The 21,407-nt window shown below is 43.3% G+C and overlaps 1 long non-coding RNA gene across 2 annotated transcripts; it reads right to left on the bottom strand.

Moving 5' to 3' along the window:
* Positions 1 to 1,357: 1,357 nt before the first annotated feature.
* On the bottom strand, positions 1,358 to 18,306 carry LOC142849597 (uncharacterized). Of its 2 annotated transcripts, XR_012910595.1 has the most exons (6): positions 18,051 to 18,306; positions 12,903 to 12,972; positions 11,818 to 12,071; positions 10,790 to 10,940; positions 9,840 to 9,999; positions 1,358 to 6,493 (listed from the first exon to the last, which is right to left on the bottom strand). It is a non-coding gene; the product is annotated as an uncharacterized LOC142849597 (long non-coding RNA). The 2 variants fall into 2 exon arrangements; XR_012910594.1 differs by lacking the exon at positions 10,790 to 10,940.
* Between the last annotated feature and the right edge of the window lie 3,101 nt (positions 18,307 to 21,407).

Genomic DNA, 21,407 nt, shown 5'->3' with positions numbered 1-21,407 from the left:
GTAACCAAGAGGGCAGAGGTGGTAAACCAGACAGAAAGAAGCATCCTGAGACACTGTACCTTTTAGAGTCTGCAGTACCTGTCCCTGCCCTCTCTGTCCTAATGAAGTTGTCTCATGCTAACTTCCTCACCGTCTTTGGAACACACCAGAAGGATGTTCACCTCATAGTGTTGCCCTAATTTGTTCCTTCTGTCTTTGCTCAGATGCCTGTGTCCCTCGAGATTCTGCTCCTGATCATACTCATGGACTTAGTGACTGGGACAGAACGATCAATCACCTTGACTTTGTTTCCATCTTTCCCATAGCATAAATTACCTAGATTACTTTCCTCTGTCTTGGGCATTGCTGTACTTCATGCTAACCACATGGCATACTGTGAGTCTCCTGTCAGAGTCCAGAGACAGCTCAACTAAGAGTGAATGTTGTCCTGGCTTGAGTTGTCAGTGGAATAACTGATAAGTCAGATAGGATAGATGACTCGGTTAACAGGAATAAACGTCCCATCAAAAGAGAGCCTATTTTCACTATGGCATCAGATGGCTATGGACAGAAGGTATGTACCTGCCATGGGTGTCAGACATGGCTGTGGTTGAGGATGAGATTAGGGATGCAAACCACCCAGCTGACAATGCCACATTCACTCACCAACCTCTGAACCGTCCTACCTGCTTTTCTCATTGTTATAACCAAATACTTAACCAGAAGCAGTCTACAGGAAGATGGATTTATTCTAGGGTCATTCCACCATGATGAGGAAGACATGGAAACAGGCTAATTACATCTCATCCACATCAGGTAGTGAGGGGACAGAAAACCTCAAAGTCCGCCTCAGTGACTCACTTGCTCCAACAAGGCTCCATTTCTTAAAGGCTCCACAACCTTCCCAAACAGTGCCACTAGACTGAAGCCAAGTTTTCAACTGTAAGAGTATAGTAGACAGTTCACACTCAAACTGTGGGCAAGGTAAGTTTATGTTTATATCTTTCTGCATGCGACAAGCTGGGAGAACAGTAAAGCCCCCTCCTAGGATTGTCAGGGGACAGGCTGAATGAATGAATGAATGCTATTTAAAGCCCTTACAGTGGCGCCAAACTCCTGTTGATGCCTCACACACAGACTGAAACTATTAGAAAAACAATGAGGACTTGATAAAATAAATACATATATATTTGAAGAAATCAATACACTTGTTTCTCATAGCAAACAGATAAATAGAAATAAAAATGAGGAGGGACAAGGAGAAAACACTGAGCGCAACCTGCAAACTCAATTTCCCAGATTCACTGAGAAGCAGAGGTACCTAAACAGAAAGCAAATAGCCAGTTCTTTTAATCATAAAGTTTATTATACACCCAGACACAGAGAAAACCTCAACAAATGCAATGGTTTTAGAAATTTTCATTTTTTTTAAACAGTGTAAAATCTGAGACACACAATTTTACCCAATTCATCCTTGTCAGTACTTAAGGGACTCAACAGGTTACAGTTTGTGAGTGTGTGTGTTGTGCTGTTTGTGCGTGTGTAAAACAATAATAATTAGAAGAGGTCATGAATCTGGCAGAGGTAGGGAGGCATGGGAGGTTGGAGAAGGAAAGGAAAAGAACAGTGGAAATACAGTATTTACATATGAAATTCTAAAAAAATTAAATTAAAGATCAAATCTATAATCATATTGGCAACTACCCCAATTGTCATCAGAGAGATTTTGGTCTAGTAACTGATGCAAACAGATGCAGAGATCCACAGTCAAGCATGGGCTGACCCCAGGGAATCCTGTTGAGAGAGGGAGGAATGAGCCACGGCTGTCAGGTTCATCACAAGGGAACCCACAGAAGCAACTGGCCTGCTCCTGGGAACTTACAAACTGCAGACCAATGGCTAGGAACCTGCATGGGACTGGTCTAGACCCTCTGCATATGTGTGAAGGTTGTATCGCTTGGTCTACCTGTGGGACTCCTGGCCATGGGAGTGGGCCTGTCTCTAATGCTTTGGTTGTTTTCATACCTGTTCCTAATGCTGGGTTGCCTTGCCCAGCCTTAATACAAAGAGAGGCTCTTAATCCTATCTCACCTTGATAGGCCATGCTTTTTTGGTACCCATGGGAGGCCTGCCCCTTTCTGAACAGAGGTGGGGGAGGGGTGGGCTGAAGAGGGAGGGCAGAGGGAAGCTGCAGTTGGAATGTAAAATAAATTTAAAAATCTAATTAATAAAAAAAATTGAAGGCCAAAATAAAAGCATATTTATATACAAATCTATATGACAAAACTATAGTGTAAGAAAAAGCTTTAGACTACAATGCCTTCATTATACAAATGACTAGGAAAATAACCAGAGACTTACTAAGAAACCAAAAGGCTACAATAGACAAACAAACAAACAACAAAGTCATGGTAGCTCCTGCCTGCCATCCCAGCACCCAAAGACTGACACAGGAGGATCTTGAGGTGGAGGCCAGCCTGGGCTACACAGCACATTCCAGGCCAGGTTGTATTATGCAGCAAGACTGTATCACACAAATTAAATCGAAAAAGACAAAGTAGAAGTAATTCCAGACAGAAAGCCAACAATGAGAGAAGCACCATCATGTTAGGGGCTCAGCAATTTGGGGTTCAGAAAGGACAGTGAGATGGAATACCTTTGAGTGAGAGATTTATCAAGGGCCTTCTTGACACTGCCGAAGACAGCATGTGGGGGCTCAAGAATACATGGCAAAGCAGTGTCTAAGGGCAGACTCATGTCACAAGGTCTACAAACAGCCCTCGGTTCACTCTGCTGTCAGGTTCCTGTGCTTCTGGGAGGCAGGGTAAAAGCAAAGTTTCTGTCTCTTTAGGGTTTCATCATACTTCACCTACTCCCCCTCCCCCACACCTATTGCTTAGGGTGCTTGGTGAACTTCCTCTGGAGAAGCGAGAATTACATAATTCAAGGGCAGTGTCTGTACAGGGCACCTGCCATTCCTTCTAAAGCTGCTGTTGGCATAGAGTGGATAAAAGTAACCTAAACAGCTTATCACACAAACATAACACTAGCAGTTGTAAGTCTAAATCATGGCAGAGGAGGGAAATGAATTCAAAGCCTTTTCTGAATGTTTAGTATTTATCTATTGATTGTGATGGGAGAGGGCTTTGCACTTTTGAGGCAGGTGCTACATTCCTCAGCCTTCTGGAAAGCTTGTTTTTAAGTGTGGATTAACTCTCCACAAATCTAAGACAAAAACCACACCATTATGTCAAAAAGACATAATGGAAATCTCAAACCTGAAGGGAAATAGGAGAGAAAGGACTGCCTGGAACTTGATGGCCAGTCTGTCATCTGGCCATCTAAATGACTAATTTCTTCAAAGCAATACAAAAATGACCAAAAGCAAGACAGGAGATTTGAAAAAACAAGTCATTCAAAAGAGAAATAAGATTCACCCTTGAATAAGCCAAGTTGCATATCACTGTCTATAAACAAAAGGTCCCCACTGCTATTTGGATATTTCCCAAATCCCACACAAGCCTCTCAGATTTGCCTGTGTGACACATTCATCTGGTGAGGTTTAAAAACTGATGATATCCCAGCTATGACTCTGGTAGGTCCTGTGCAATTGTCTAGGGTGTCAGAGAAGTGGCTTCAGCACAACTCTCCTGGTGATTCCTGAGTATCAGCCAGGACTCATAACCGACATCGCAGAAAGCGCTGCTGAGATCCTCAATTCAAAGTCCAGTTCTGGGCGTGGAGATGCAGCTCAGTGGTAGAGCGCTTGTCTAATAACAGCATTCGTCTGGTGTGTGCAAGACCCTGGCTTCTATTTCTTACACACACACACACACACACACACACACACGAGAGAGAGAGAGAGAGAGAGAGAGAGAGAGAGAGAGAGAGAGAGAGAGAGAGAGAGAGGGAGGGAGGGAGGGAGGGAGGGAGGGAGAGAGAGAGAGAGAGAGAGAGAGAGAGAGAGAGAGAGAGAGAAGAAACCACGAAGAATAGGAAATAAACTTTACTCACGAATAGAAACAAACCTCTCTCTTAAAGGAATAATGTGTAAGGACCCAGCAGAGGCTACTCCAAGAATGCCAAGAGTTCAGCACTACTTGAATCAGGTAAGGTCCCAGTAAAAGCCGTGATGACGTCATGTGTTAAAGAGGAAGCTGAGGAGCTGTGTGACCCGAGACAGCCATGTCTAATAAGACACAGAGTAAAATACTCACAGAAGGAAACCACTTGACTATAATGAAGTCTGTGTAAACCAAACTCTGTTGAAGATGGACAAATGACAATCTTTAAATAATCACAGAAGTTCTTATAAATGAGCCAAGGAAGGAAACAAACCACCAGTGTAAGCACTAGGGAAGCCACACTGCTCTGGGCTCTCTGTGCTGCAGCTGGCTTATGTACTAAGACACTCGTGGACTCTCAGAGCAAGAAAGAAGCAGGGAGGGAGAGTAGAGGGAGGAGAGGAGCAGGGAGGAAAAGGTAGGAGTGGCCTGACTAGAATCAGTATTTGCTAGAATAACAGAAACAGAAATTAGACAGCCACACTACTAATAACCTTCCTCCCCACCAACAGTGGTGCCCTTGAAGTGGATTTGGGGGCAGTAATGGAACCAACACAACACTAAATACGAAGCACATAACACAGGGAGACAAGTAAGAAGCATCAGGAACAATATATATATATATTTATATATATATATAAACTTCTAAAAATAAATTTTCAAAACATCATTGCATCTTGTCCAAATGAAAATAATTCCTGAGTGGGAAGATAGTTAAAAAGTGAAAATATTTTTCAAGAAAGCCTGTTAAAATATCTTGAAAATTCAGCATCAATTAAAATATATTTATTTTTAATAGTGGAGAGGGGAAGTAGGGTATTGAATTCATCAAATACAAGAGCAAATACTCCAGAATAAACCAAGATAATAAAGACATGTTTGTCTACATGTGCATATGCGAGGCAGCTATGTGTACATATCAGAATGTAATATGCTATGTATTATATTAATATGTATCACATATTATATTAATAAGTATCAGAAATCATTATACTATATATTATATTACTTTGCATTATACTAAATATTATATTAACATGGATCAGAATGTATTATACTATATGTTAATATGCAACAGAAAGCATTGTGTTATATATTAATGTGCATAATGCTACATATTGTATTATACATTATATTATATAGTTTGTTTCAGCTCGTAGTCTGAGGTGCGATCCATCTGGATGGAAAGGCATGGGGACAGGAGTGTGAGGCAACTCCTCATGTTGCATCTGCGGTCAGCAAGCAGAGAGGTGAACGCTGGTGCTCAGCTCACTTTCTCCTTTTTATTCAGTACAGGACCCCAGCCCAAGGGCTGGTGCCACCCACACCCTACCATGAGCCTTCCCTCTTCAACTTGACCTAGCAGCTCTCTCACAGACATGGGAAGAGGTACGTTTCCATGGTGATTCTAAGCCCCATCAAGTTGCCATCAAAAAGAAACATCACAGACTTGGGACCACATCATCTAGCTCCATGAAGGAATGAGATTCTGATTTGTGAGAATGTGTAGCTAAGCCTCAAACACATCAGAATGCTAAAGATAGCCAGTCACAAAAGACCCTGATCCACATGGTTTTATTTATATGCAATGTCCAGAGTAGGCAGTCTAGTGAGGCTGGTGTGCAGTAGTGGTTGGCGATCATCTAGTGAGGCTGATGTGCAGTAGTGGTTGGCGATCATCTAGTGAGGTTGACGTAAGTAGTGGTAGGCGATTGTCTAGTGAGGCTGATGTGCAGTAGTGGTTGGCGATACTCTAGTGAGGCTGATGTGCAGTAGTGGTAGGCGATCGTCTAGTGAGGCTGATGTGCAGTAGTGGTAGGCGATCGTCTAGTGAGGCTGATGTGTAGTAGTGGTTGGCGACCATCTAGTGAGGCTGGTGTGCAGTAGTGGTAGGCGATCGTCTAGTGAGGCTGGTGTGTAGTAGTGGTTGGCGATCATCAAGTGAGGCTGGTGTGCAGTAGTGGTTGCAATGGCTGAACAGAGGAAGGAGGACTCAGAGGTGATTGTGATGGACATGTAGCTCTTTTGGGTGAGGGTGATTTTAGATATCCTAAAATGAGGCTAGCGATGGTTTGTAACTCTACTGTAAGGAAACAGGTGAACCTTTATCATATGTAAATTATATCTCAACCAAGTCATTAAAACATGAATGCCGTCCACCCTACATTTGTGTTGTAACAATCAATATGTAACACGCTTGTATCCCTCTTGAAGATGCAGCTGTCTTTTTGCTGGCATTGGTGCCTATCCTTTCAAAAAGTTCAATTGTCAGAAATCCAAATGGGACACCAGGAAGCTGCCACCGTCTGAATGCTCAAGCTGTATTTGCCTACCCTAGCAAAGGCTGGACTGGTGATCAAACGTGCCGTCTCCAAAGGCAGTCATCATCCTAGGTTAGAAACACAGTCCTCACATGTCCTCTTTGCGTGAAGTGGCTCGAGTTTCTGTAACTGTAAAACAAAGAAAAAGTATTGCAAGAATTGAATAATGCATTTGCGTAATTTAGGCAATCTCAGGCACATGGTGGGAACACAGTATCTCAAGCACACAGTAGGGACACAGTATCTCAGGCACACAGTGGGTACACAGTATCTCAAGCACGCAGTGGGAACACAGTATCTCAAGCACACAGTAGGGACACAGTATCTCAGGCACACAGTGGGTACACAGTATCTCAGGCACAGAGTGGGAACACAGTATCTCAAGCACACAGTAGGGACACAGTATCTCAGGCACACAGTGGATACACAGTATCTCAGGCACACAGTGGGAACACAGTATCTCAAGCACACAGTAGGGACACAGTATCTCAGGCACACAGTGGGTACACAGTATCTCAGGCACACAGTGGGAACACAGTATCTCAAGCACACAGTGGGTACACAATAAATGCGTTGTTGATGATGATGCTTGTAAGGATGAGTAGATGTCTCTGGAGAAGGCAAGCAGTACTAAGAGATAAGCATTTTTATTTTTTAACTATCTTATTTACATCTCTCTATTTATATTTCATATGGACACTATCCCGGATGAGTTTTCACTTAGCAAAATAATTATTTAAAGTTCCGTTGTCTCTAAGAAGACAGGAAAGTGCTGATCACTGGAAAAGGCATTTGTAAACTGAACATGAAGAATGTCAAGGATAGACAGAGAGGAGAGAGTGCCTTCTGAAGAGTTGGAATAGTGCTCCCTCCCCAGTTCCTTTCCGGGACAATGGAAATGCCTCTGAGATGCTGGCTTGGACAACAAAGTACCATACAGTCCTGCTAAAGAAGACCACTGCCATCCAGTATGGCTAGGGAGTTCTGGCTCAGAACAGAAACTCAGGTGTTTGGGAGCAAAGAAGGAAGTTTGCTTCTTCTAGGCAGTTAAAATTGTTTAAAATTCATTACCTGAAAGAATCGTTGTGGTTGTTGAAATTACCCATGCCTTGATCTGGACAAATGTGCATGAAAGTCAGTTAACCTGCACAGAGGGTGTGGAAGCCTTACACAGCTTCTGCCGTAGCATAACTGCCTGTCTACATGTCTACCTCTCTGCATATTTATGTCTATCTATCACCTATATCTATAACTCCATCTATCATATCTATTGTTGTCTGTCTGTCTAAGAATGTGACCCAAAGAAACACACCACATTTAGATATAAAAAGATTACTTACAGACAGTTATCACATCTTTGCAGTGTGAAAACACCAGATATAGTCCAACTTTGAACACTATGACTTCATGATTAAGTATGTGTTGACATATCAATAAATTGGAACAGTTTTGCAACAACCGAAATTCAATGAGTTCGCAAAACCATGGGCAATGTTATGTTATGGAATAAAAATTTTAGAAAAGCAACCCCTTTCTAGGAGATATAATGTCTGCATATACTTCACAAACAAGATTATACTAAAATATGCATGGAACAATGACAAGAGAATCAGACCCCAGATTTTAACCTCATCTTCAGTTGATGGGGCTCTCTGTATAATTTGTTTGTTCCTTCGTCATCCCTTAATTTAGAAGATAAGACTTTAACTTTTACTATTGTGTAAACAGCATTAATACTGTGAAGTCAGCAGGAGAGGAAGGCAAACGCTGCAACAAGACTCAATCTTCCTGTGATTAATAGCGTGGGATGCTTGCGATTGCAGCCTTGGTGTCGGATGCTGGGCTCTCTGCTTTAAGGGCAGTCATCCACACAGCTAAAACCAATTTCCTAAGGAGATCACCATCAGGTTTGGCATTACAGCTCAGTTGCAGATGCTGGACTTACAGTTTTGAGATGTGCCTCCTGGCCAGAAAATAGTTGGTTCTGTCCCATCAATTAAGGATTTCTCCATCGTCGGAGCAAGCTCCTCAGGTAGCTTATGCTTCCAGGAAATCTTGGAGCATGAGGACTAGACAGAAATTCTGCAACCTGGGAGTTTCCGTCTCCCAAGAGGAGATTTTCTCAACGTGTATAATTGAGAGGAGGCTCTTTGGTACCTAAATTTATAAACAGTCAAGAACTACTAGACAAAGACCCACATCTTGAGGGAGGACGCTTAGAGGAATAGGAGTTTTCTCTTTGAACAAGATTGTCTAATGAAGATGCCAGTGAACACAGCATTCAATCATCTCATTGCATCTCTCCCTTAGTCATCATTTTATCAAGTATTTATTGAGAAGCAGACAGTGCACTACACTCCGTTGTTCATAAATATGCACAGGAAACTGGTAATAACTTCCATCCTGCATGCAAAGTTGATCAATCTGTAGTGGTGGTTTTGGGTGACCACTGGCAAAGGAGATCGAACTGTACTTAAGTGCAAACGACAAGAGCAGTGATCAAGTGGTAATGTCTGCCATGACCGTGGAAGGGGAAATGGTGCTACACATGCCATGCAATCGCCATGCATGTGTGCTACTTCTGACAGACTAAGGATAGTCATTTCAACCTTGACAGATGCTCCTTTACTCATTATAGACTGATAGAACAAAATTTCTACATGTAGTGTCATTTCCGGGAAGGTACCAGTGGAGGAGAGAACAACAGTGAGGGTTTGGTGGCCATCTGCTACAGTTTTCGGTTTCCACAGCCCCTTTTATACCTGCTAAATCACATAATATTTAGGGTATCCTTTTGATGGCATTCTATCCTTCCAAAGATGTCTGTTCCCATCTCCTTTCCACACATCAGGCCCTAGGTTTGGAGAGGTTAAATAATTTCCTCAAAGTCCCTAAATCAGTCACTCTTTACCCCAGTATGGAACCAAATGAGATGGAACAGAAGGTCAGACAATCCATTCTACTAAGTTTGGGCAATTATTTTAGTTTAATGGGTTCTTAGGAGACACACTCAACCCAGTTTACTTCTTCAGACAAAGGGAGGCATGCTCTCTTTCCCTTTCTGCTCACTAGATGTGTAGGAGAGCTGGTGCCCAAGGGCAAGATGTGTCACCCAGACAGCAAGAATGGAGTTTTCCCACTCTGTCCACAAATGCATACTTTGTAGATAAGCCTCAGCCAACATAACTGACCCTCTCTCTCACTCTCTTCTAAAAAATTTTTCAGCCTGGTTCAAATGTTTATAATTATTTTGTAGACTAGACATCATCCCGTGAAACAGTATATAATTACACATTTTTCTGTATGCCAATGCCTCTGCTAATGGATCCAGCTGCATTGTTGCCTTATGGTTTCACACCATCTATACAGAGATATCGCAGTGAAGCTGAGCAGACACAGAGGAAAATCCAAGAAGAGCAAAGTAGAGCAGTCCGACTCCCAAGGCTATGGCTTCCCATCTCCTTGAACTGCTTACCAGCTTTCGGTTCTTACTACCGAGCAGCAGAGACTGATGGGAGAGTCCAGGCAGGGGTTGGGGAAGCAAGGTAGGGAAGAAGAAACCAGAGATCAGCAGAGCTCAGAAGTCAGGGTGGCAGTTTCAAGGTGCCCCAGAACAGGAGAGTAGTGGGAGAATGCTGTCAAAGAAAACAATAGCCTACTCAATCAAGTCTGTCCCACATGAGGCACGGTGATAAGCCTCTGAGATCTGGAACAGGAGATGACAACCAGAGAGCCTGTGGGATGTGTGGACAGAGCCACAATTGCTCCGTGACCACCTCTACGTTTCCTTTTTAAACCAAACAACTTCACTGAGGCATGAGGCATGAACAATGCATTCATCTACATAAGAATACAATTTAATGATTGGCAAATATATTGAGTCGTGTGACCATCCAACATAATCTATTTGGGGAACATTTTCATTACCTGCAAACACATTACCTATTCACAGTGAGTTCCCATTTCTACCTCAAACCCTGAGCAATGACTAATAGAAATTCATACCTCACTATCCTTAGGGTACTAGTTCTAGGACTGTATTTGGTTAAAAAAAAAGAAGACGTTTGAACCTCTTATATAAAATGGCATATTTTTGGTTGTGAGCCTAGCCTTTAACGGCTGAGCCATCCCTCCAGAGCATGGGACGGAAATCTCAAGGTCCAAATCAGGAGCAGAAGGAGACGGAGCACGAGCAAGGACCTCAGGACCACGAGGGGTGCACCCACACACTGAGACAATGGGGATGATCTATCGGGAACTCACCAAGGCCAGCTGGCCTGGGTCTGAAAAAGCATGGGATAAATCCAGACTAGCTGAACATAGAGGACAATGAGGAATACTGAGAACTCAGGAACAATCGCAGTGGGTTTTTGATCCTACTGCACGTACTGGCTTTGAGGGAGCCTAGGCAGTTTGGATGCTCACCTTTGGAGACCTGGATAGAGGTGGGCGGTCCTTGGGCTTCCCACAGGTCAGGGAACCCTGATTGCTCTTCGAGCAGATGAGGGAGGGTGACTTGATCGGGGGACGGGGGGGGGGGGAAATGGGAGGCGGATGAGGGGGGGAGGCAGAAATCCTTAATAAATAAATAAATAAATAAATAAATAAATAAATAAATAAATAAATAAAATAAAATGGCATATTGTTTGCATAGAACCTACACATATCCTCGGGTGTACTTTATTCTCTGCAGGGCTGAGGAGGTGGCTCAGTAGATAAAATGCTTACTATGCAAACACGAAGATCTATGTTCAGATTCTCATGTAGAAATTCTGAGTGCATTGGAGCACGTTAGTAAGCCTAGTGCCAGGGCAAGGACAGAGATGAGTGGATCCTGGGGATTCACTGGCCAACCAGTCTAGATGAAACAGTGAGCCCAAGGTTTGGTGAGAAACCGGTCCTCAAAAAAATAATGTGTAGAAAGACTGGAAGCCACCTGACACCAATCTTGGGCCTCCACAGGCACACACATGGGTGAGCTCCCCTGCTCGAACACATGCACACAATCTCTCTAGATTACTAACGCTATATTGCCCTTTCTTTCTTTCTTTCTTTCTTTCTTTCTTTCTTTCTTTCTTTAAAATAAATTTTACCTAAATTTGGCTGAATCTGGTCAGGTAGGAGAGGAAATTATAACTCCATGGCAGACAGGATGTAGAAAGTGGTCAGATATGAGTCATCCTTGAAGACCCAATCTCAAGCACCCATTTTCTCTAGCCGTGCTCTGCCCGATAATTTCTGGAAACTTCTAAAATAATGCCACCATCTGGGGGCCAACTATTCAACACTTGGGTCTGAAGATTGGAAAATGTGATTGTATTCTCTGCCTCTGGACATTTTATCTAAATGAAACCCATATAGCATATAGCCTTAAGGATTTGTTCCTATCTGAATGGCTCATGCTGTGGAACTCAGGAAGGAGGATAAGCAACAGCTAGTGACTAACTTCTTACCAAGAGTTCAGAACCTTCCGTGTGACTTGGTTTCATTATGACTGACAAACAATGACTGTCCATGGCCTGGAGTCTCATAGTCAGCATGCATTCCTTCACCTGTGATTTGGAGATGTACAAGGGACTGTCCATGGTTGGTTAAGAGTCTTGAAGTTCACCACTTCAGCATTACAACCAACATGCCTGGCTTAGGACCCCATATACTTCAACAGATTCAACAGCTTCTGGTGGCTTTTGGAGCTTCAGAGGTCAGCCTTTGGTAATAAAAGATATTCAGAAAAATCTTAGTTTTTAATTTAGTTTGACAACTCCTTTGCTATTTTTTTAACAAAAATATTTTATGTGTATTGGTGTTTTACCTGAATGTAAATAGGTCCACCATGTGTGTGGCCAGTAAGAGAGCAGAAGGGGGCATTGGATCCCCTGCAACTAGAGCCATAAGTGATTGTGAATCACAATGTGGGTTCTAGGAATTGAACCCAAGTCCTCTGGAAGAGCAACAAGTGTTCAGCAAGTGCTTTTAGATACTGGGCTATCTTTTAAACCTCTCATCATTTTCTTAGAAGTTAATAAAATTAAAGGAAACTTGATGAAAAGCAACAATATCAGAACAACCAGTCAACTGGTCAACCTCAGTTGCTCTGCAGAATTGCCTTCCTGGAGCATGGAGCCTCTTGCCATGCAGACTGTGTGTCTGCTGGACAAACTGATTACAACAGTCTATATGTAGATGTATATTTGGTTTGTGACTAACTATAGTAACAATTGCTTATAAACATAAATAGTTAGGATGTCAATGTAGAACCCCCATCCTGTCTTTCCCACAGGAGGATATGAGTCGCTGCTGAAGACCAGTGTCATAGTTCTTCCGGCTCTTTGACTCTGGAATAACCTACCCAGTAGTAGCTTGACTGCTCTTCCTCTTGTCATGTCTTGTCAATTAGACATGATCAATTAGAAATATCTAATTTTTCCTTGGCACTATGAATCAGTTGGAAAATAGAATAAAAAAACAAATACCTGACCAACTTAATCACTGACATTCTTGAGTAGGAAACCATTGATTACCTTGCATTGGGACTTACCTGAGTTCAGATTCTGGAATCCACTGCAGAAGATCTGCAGGTTCATAGCTGCAAGGGAGTCATGCTGGATCTAGGAATAGAGGTGGAGAAAGGGAGATGTGACCCTATTTCCTTGAGGCCAACTCTGATAGCTTTATTTACCTCTAACATAGGCTCTGTGAGCATGAGTTTTCAAGTCTTAAACTATATGCTTGCAGTCAAAGCTGTGTAGTGTAGATTATTGGCTTATTCTTATTTTACTTTTTCATCAGATTTTCACCATTTTTCTTAAGTTCTAAGAAAACTTGGAGGATTTTGGCAAAATAGAATAGAAACCAAGACCCTTCCTGACACAGGTCAATGCCAGGTAGAAGAGCCTCATTCAGGAAGGTGGAGGTCTCTTGTTCTTGGGGGTCAAGTCATAGAAGTAAAAGTAGATGCACAATATGAGGGCCCAGATATCTTCCCTATTGCCTGTAGCAGTGTTTCAAATTCACCATTTGAAAGGTGTTATCTTAGGTTCATGTGGGTCTTCAATGACCAACAAGTCCAGAAATATATAAACAACCTGGAATGTGTCCTTCACTTAAAACTGCAACCAGTTGTTAGAGGATGTCACCCAGGACCCACCTTGGACACAATATATTGACATACTCCTTCTCCACACACTGTACCTTAAAAGAAATGTTGGAATAGATTTTCAATTATATTTTTGATAGATGGAGGAACCGGCATTGTTGCCACATGTCACAACTCCTGCTGCAGCTAGTCTGTCACTTTGGGTAGAAACAAACCCAGATTAGCATTTGATTACTTATTTGATTTACAAATGTGGGTGATAGCACAGTGGAAATGGCCCATGTTGCCACTGTTTCTTCTATCTTAATTGTAAACAGAGTTTCTCAACACAGTTTGTCTGTGATTGGGGGGTGTTATATGAACCCCCTGCCCAATCACAGCTACAATACTTCAAGTGGGTAAAAATGGAAGCAAAAGAAATTTGATGGAAAGACCGTGTTAGAAATAAGGAGTGTGTGAAGAAATGGCTTAATCAGTTAAGCACTGGCTTTGCAAATACAAAGACCTGAGTCTGATCCCCAGAATCCACATACAAATGCAGGGAGCAGTGGCTCACACTTGCAATCCCAGTACTGGGGAAATGAAGATAGGATTCCTGGAGCTCACTGACTTAGCCTAACTGGTGAGCTTCAAGCCAATGAGAGAATTTATGTCAAAGGAGGTGGATGGCCTCCTTGAAGATGATACCTTGTTCCATGCACACGTGAACAACCAGGTGCATCAGCATACACACACACACACACACACACACACACACACACACACACACACAGGAAAACCATAAAGGGATAGAGCAAAATTAGAAGAGAAATAAACGGAATGTGATAGGGAAGGAAAAGGTAGAAAGGGAGAAAAAAGGGAGGGAGGAAGGAAGGGAAAGGAAAAAATTAATAAGAGATCTGGTAAGAGATGAGTTCAGAAAAGGACAGCAAAAAAGAAAAAGAGAGGAAAAGAAAAGAGAAGAAGAGAGGAGAGAAGAGAGGAGAGGAGAAAAGAGGAGAGGAGAGGAGAGAAGGGGAAAGAAGAGGAGGAAGTACAGCCATGGATAATCCAGTCTCACATCATCACAAAGCCTTCTGGCCTGTTAGTACATGTGTCTTGATAACTTGTGTCATAGCTGGGCCCCCTGCACCACATGTTATTTCAAAGACTCAAGTGGCACCTCCATCCACAGATGTCAGTTCCAAACATCTTAGAAATTCTTCCTGTGGGCAAGGTCACCCTTCATCAGGAATCCCCTAGTGAAAGGGTCCCTGTCCTTCCAAGTCTGCCTGAGTTCAAACTATATACCCAGGCAAATGACGTGTCTGTTGCAGGGAACACTTACGTGTTTTTTTCCCATTGTCCCTGATGGTAATTTAACACATTACTTTTATATTAAAACAAATGTAGATGTATTATAGAGTAGAATCCAAATTTAAGACTGGAAAGAAATTTCATGTCTGAAATGAGGTGATGTTGGCTACACTCCCAGAACCCTTGGAAGATATACATTCACATCTCCCAGCCTTGGAGGAAGCTAATAATAGCTACCAATTATTGAGTGCTGACCAGGGGCCAGGAAGTCTCAGGACAATCACCCATTTGATCCTTATAGTCTGTCATTTTTTGGATGAGCTGACTGAGGCCCAGGGAGGTCCCAAAACTAATTGAAAGACCAGTAGCTTCTCAGTGACAAAGAAATATGTTGGAACCACAGTCTGCTCTTTCTGGGGATGCATCTCAAAGCACTTCTGGAAACATCTGTGGAAAAGTGAGCAAAGAGAGACTGCCAAAGCCAACACCCTACAGTTGGCTGATAGGACAGCTCATGAGAGAGAAGGGCTCTATAGACAATGATAAAGTTAACTGGGCCTGGTGGTAAATTATTGTAATCCCAGGACTCAGGAGACAAAAGTGGGAGAATTAGAATTTTAAAATTACATTCGACTACGCAGTGATCCCATTCTATATTTCTTGGCTACCACATTTCTAGAAAAACAATTTAGACATTAACCAAAATGGACTTGGATCTCAAGCACCAGGACCTCAAGAACCAGGATTCAAGTCTTGCCTCAGCTACTGTCTGTGGATTTTCTCATCTCTCTAAAATGGAATGTCAGAACAATCTACATTATGAATTACAGATTGTAAAGGAGTAGGGTCCATCATGGGAGTCCACAGAGTTCCCAGTGTGGAATGAGACTCAAAACAGCAACCCATTGCCCAAACTACTATCATTATAATATTTCCTGGTCCCTGGTAGATTTGAAAAGCATTTTTGAGGCAGGATCTTGTTATATAAAACCTGCCATCCTGAACTTGATACATATCTTAGGTCAGCCACAAACTTGCAATTCTCCCACATTAGCTTCCTAAATACTGTGATTACGGTTAACACCACCCTGTCTCATTCAACATTTTCATATCTAAAATTATCATTGGGAGATAAAAAGTGGCCTGGAAAGATGGCTCAGTGGGCAAAAGGACTTACCATGCAAGACTGGCAGTCTGAGTTCAATTCCTGAAACACACTTAAGAGTAGGAAAAAACTGACTCCACAGAGCTGTTCTCTGACCTTCGTGCACACACAATGGTGTACACACACTAATAACAATGAATAGACGATTTTAAAAGGATAAGGAATACGGGTATCAGGGTCTCAGCTCTTCCTGGGAATCTATATGGTTGATAGAGGTGGAGAGAGATTTTCTTCAGTATCTAGTCACTCACTGGCAAGGTGCCCAGGCTCCTCTAAATACTCCCTCACACACGCATCTGTGAGCAACCCTATTTAAACTCACTGGATCACCCAGGAAAAAGACATGGAAGTAGAAAGAGGACCAGTCGGGAAGAGGAAGGGAATCAGTGGGAGTGGGAGGGACAAGAGAGAAACATTGGTTGAATGTATCTAGAATACATTCTATATGTGTGTGTATGAAAGTGTCATAATAAATCCCATTATTATGCATGATTAATATATTCTAATGCATATTTTTAATGGGGCGATGAGTCTAGTTCTAGAAACTAAGGGCCCCATATTTAATACTAACCAACTAGGAGGCATATAGGAAAATAAAATCATGCCCATATTTTATCTCTAAAGATAGCTAAATCTTTTAGACCCTTGGGTGAGTTTCCCATGTTCTTTTTTCTCCCAGGACTGATGTGTTGAGCTTTTATCCAGCGGTCTTCCAGTATCTCCTTCTGATCATCTGCTGCTTCCATCCCTGCAGAACTTAAGCACCTCCCCTTGGTTCCAACACTTGTGAGTTGCAGAGCCTGACTTGTGTGACACACGCAGCTTCCCATGAGTGACAGAAATTCACAGAACATTCCTTTGCCAGCAATAATAATTAACATTGAATACAGTTCATAATCATTCATTACAGTGGTCATCTGTCCTTGTTAAGTATGATCTAACGTTCTTGTTACCAGGAGGGGTGTTGGAGCCTTCCACCAACTGAGCATGTGCCGTGTGTCTGCACTCCATAGGCGTTGTCCCAAGGCATCCTCATCTTCCCTTCCACAGTGATGATTCTGTGATTCCCCTTAGATAGACAGGACATCACAATGTAGGGTCCCTTAGTGTGGGATGGGGAGGAAGGTGGAGATCATGGTGGAGGAAAGAGAGACAGAAGCACTCTGCCGTGGGTCCCTCAGCACAGCTTTCTGGCAGCAGCTCCTGAGACTGAACCAACTCTTCAGAAAGCTGATCTGACCCATGTAGCTTAGATGGCTAAGGCTTCTGGAACAAAGTAGCACTATAGAGGGGCTTCACCAGGAGTCACTTGGCAAAGTAGTAGAGGCTGCATGTCTAAAATGAAGGTGCTGGCCGAGTTTGCCCTGCTGAGGGCTGAGGGGAAGAGTCTACTGCTTCTTTGTTATCTAGGGCTTATCTAGGGATCACTAGTCTTTTGGTGATACCATAATAAAATATGGTGAGCTAAGTGTCTTATAAACAACAGAAGGTTATTTCTCACAATTTTGCAGGCTGAGAAGCTCAAGGTCAAGATGCCAGCAGATTTAATATCTGCTGAGGCTCTTTGGCTTGTAGAGAAAGCCAGCATCGTGTAATCTTCGCCTGGTGGGTGAGAGAGAGAGAGAGAGAGAGAGAGAGAGAGAGAGAGAGAGCGGGAGGGAGGGAGGAACGGGGGAGGGAGGGAGGGGAGGGGAGGAAGGAAGGAAGGAAGGAAGGAAGGAAGGAAGGAAGGAAGGGAAGATAATGAAGGGAGGGGAAGAAGGAGGGAGGAGGGAGATAGTCCCATCACACTTGAGGCTAAATTTGAGGGCCTATGGACAGTTAACAAATGACAACACCTACTTTATACTATCTCCACACACTGTTATGGGGTATTGTAAGAACACTGCTCTATTGAATGAGGAAGCACCCCAATGATCTCATTTTTATTTACTTTTTAAATCAAGATGCTATCTGTAAAGAATGTTCCATTCTGATACCAGGGCATCAATGTGCAATATATTAACTTGTGGCAAGAAACATGTCAGCCGCGAACACCAGTCACATGGGTGGACAACTTAGGTTTAATGGCTTCTCCTAAGCACCCCGCTTCCCCTGTCCAGAGCCCTTCTCCAGGAGGAAGGGGTTACCTTGTCTAGCCACTGTGAAGCTTTTATTCTTCAAAGTGATCGCAGACTCTTCTTTCCTTTTCCAGCCTTGAGATTTCGACTCTGTGGTGTTGAATACACCCATCTAGAAGGCTCCAAACCAGGGAACTGAGAGTGGAGATCCAGTGGGATTGTGTTCATGTCATCTTCTCTATTCAAATAATTCTCTTTAGTTCAAAGTAGAAGGCAGGCGTGAGCAAGGACTGGAAAGGTTCATGGCTGTGGCTGAGAAGTCCGAGAGCTTCAGTTTAAAAATAGGTAAGCTGAAATAAACACTGGGGGAAGGCACCAAAATAGAGTGGTAATTGATCTAATGCAACTTCTGCCTCGGATAACATCGTTATTTGTGAAATCATGTCAGTGCTACCCCTGCCAAGTCAGCACTTACAGGACGTGGCTTCTAATTTAGGAGCAGGACTGTTTGAGACTCATCGCTGAAGGCTGAAGACAAAAACTCAGCAGACACAGGGTAGTCAGGCTCTGAAAGCTCCAGCTGGAGGATGGAATTTCGGAGGCTGAAGCACCATGACAGACTGGTTTAAAAGGCCAGGCAAAGTGGTACACATCTGTGATCCCAGCACCGAGGGAGAGAGAGATGAGAAGGTCCCTAGAGCTGACTGGCCATGGGTCTAGCTGAATCAAAGAGCTCCCAGCTCATTAGAGACCGAGTTTCAAAAAATAAGGGGAAGAGTGAGTGAGGAAGATACCCAACATTGACCTCTGACCTTCACACATGCACCCACATGTGAATGCACAGTCACATGTGTGTGTTCCCACCTACATGAATTCAAACACACCACATGCACATGGGGTGTGGAAGCAGCTGCCTAGCAAGTAGCAGACCAAGAGTAGGCAGAGGTCACAACCAAAAGGCAATAGCTCCTAGAACTTCATGTCAGCAGCCTGTCTCAGATCTGGAGCATGCGTCTGTCCAGAACAGCCAATCAGAAGTGTTCAGAGGTCTCTGCCTAGAAGACACCACTGATGTCAGTGTACCTTTAGAGAGGACATCTCCATTGTCCCTGATTGCTTCTCTTAGTCCAGACAGGGGCCACAACCTCTTATATAACTCCTGCACTAGAAATCATTTGTTCTGGAATGCTCTTAAAATCTGCTATCCAGAGGGAATCACTAAATGTGGGTCATTGACCCTTGAGTTAGAACTATGAGCCAATATAAACCTCTTTTCCTTATAAAATCACCCAGCTTCTGACATTTTATTATAATAGCAAAATGGACTAATATACCATGCTATCAACAGTGCCTACACCATCGTAAGTTGTGTTCTCCTCTCCCCCACAAACATAAACGTGAACTTAACAGTATATACATGAGATAGCAAGGACAAAAGCAGAGGCCAGCTTCAGCTGTGCTGGGACCTAGAGCATGCTGGACCCTAACAGGAAGAAAGTGGCCAACATCAGTAGAATCAGCTTCAGCTTCATCCTGCCTTGAACTTACTCCACGCATGGCTTACAGACCTGGCACTGAATCTCTTCTTGACGCCGGGCCTGAGGAGGGAAGAACATCTTGACTGACATTCTCCTCAAGACCGTGGGTGACGAAGGCTGAGAATTCTCTTAGAGAAACTGAATGTGTTATATTAAGAGAATCCATCTTGCTGAAGGCAAAGTCACCAGCTCCAGTGAAAATCTAAGGGACGAGTGAGCAATTTTGGGGCCCTGCTGGACCATTGAGTAGCATCCAGTTCATGTTTGGGGAGCCAGGTGATCTCCGAAGCCTGTCTTTCCCTCTCTCCTTAGGTTTTTCTCCACAGCTAGTGAGCCATAGAGATCTGGTGTAACATAGGCCGGAGGAGCATGGTGCCCGATTAGCAGGCATTTAAAGAACCCGTTATCATCTTTTCAGAGCTTTCTTGCTTTATATTTTTTAAGCTTTATCCAATTCTCAGCAACTCGGTTTTAAAGGTCATTGTATTAACAGCAAAGATAAATTGAGGGATGAGGTCATTTTTCATCTGGGGAAACTGTTTGGTCTCATAGATGCTGATCTGGACTTTCAAAGACCATTTTATTTCAGCATGGCCTTCTTGAGGTTGGGGAGAGGCCCCTGCTCCTCTGCCTTCTCGCCAGAGGCAGCCTTGCATCCACATTTGTCTCTCTCTCCTGTCTGAACCACAGGTGCAGCTGTACCGTTCCGCAGCTGTTCACAGTGGTGGGTGACTCGATTGTGTTCGCCCCGCTGAAATATCTGGAAATGTATAGCAAGAGAGCAGTTCTCTATAGCCGTAATTTATGACAGAAGCCTGGATAAATCCCCAGACATGGATTTTCTATAAAATACTTCCTTGTGAAACTTTGTTACACTGCAAAATGAAAAGAAGACCAGGGAGAGGAGAGGTGAGAAGGGGGCAGCCGGAAGCCTGCAAGGTGACCATAAATCTCAGAGGGTGCCTCTTCCATTCATCATGTTTACTGTAAGGACAGGAATTTTATTTGATAGGAAAAGAATGAATCACAGCGGTTTTAGAATCTAATACGAAGCTCGCCGGAAGCGGCTCCTCCCATCTTGCTGCTTCCTCTAGAGCCCCTGCGTTTGGAGGGAAGGAAGATGGAAGAGCACTCTCAGCCATAGACTATTCTGCACTGAGGTGGGTGTCAGAGGAAAGGGGTTCGCGACTTTACTCATCCAGAGGCACAGTTTAATTATTCAGGCTATGCTGTATGAGGTGATTAAGGGAGACAGCAAGAAATGGCTGGAGGTGGAAGAACGGGGAAGGAGGTGGGAGTGAGAAACTTCTCAGCCAGGGAGGTGATTTTGATGGCTTTCTCATTCAATGCCTGGGAAAGAAGGAGATTGAAGATGCAATTCTGCACATCCCTCCCCCAGCCCTTTGCCTCTCATACCATAGGTGTATACCTAGGCTGCTTGTATTCACCATGATCCCGCCATCATTTATCTGAGGTGTCAAGACCCTGAACACAAGAGTTTAACTGTCTGAGGTCATGCAGACATGGACAGCTTACTCCTTCATGCATGGGGTTCCTGCAGGGAACTTCTAGGGGATATTGTGACTTTTATGGTGATATGCAAGACCTTACATTCAATTATGAGAGAGAGAGACAGAGACACACAGAAAGAGGCAGAGGAAGAGAGAGAGAGAGAGAGAGAGAGAGAGAGAGAGAGAGAGAGAGAGAGAGAGAGAGAGAGAGAGAGAATATAAATATAAGTATCTCCTGGGGTTTTAAGATTGCTGTCTGCTAGAGTCTTCTTGATGAGCAGACAGGGATGAGGGTTGTGAACAGGTTAGAGTTTATACACTTGTAATTCACTAAACACCAATAGTGCCTCTCTTTGCCAGGCATCACACTCAAGGCA

The sequence above is a fragment of the Microtus pennsylvanicus genome, chromosome 5, assembly GCF_037038515.1.
Source record: "Microtus pennsylvanicus isolate mMicPen1 chromosome 5, mMicPen1.hap1, whole genome shotgun sequence".
In the NCBI taxonomy this organism is placed as follows: domain Eukaryota; kingdom Metazoa; phylum Chordata; class Mammalia; order Rodentia; family Cricetidae; genus Microtus; species Microtus pennsylvanicus.
Note: the sequence above shows the minus strand (reverse complement) of the source record. Positions and strands in the feature narration are given on the sequence as shown.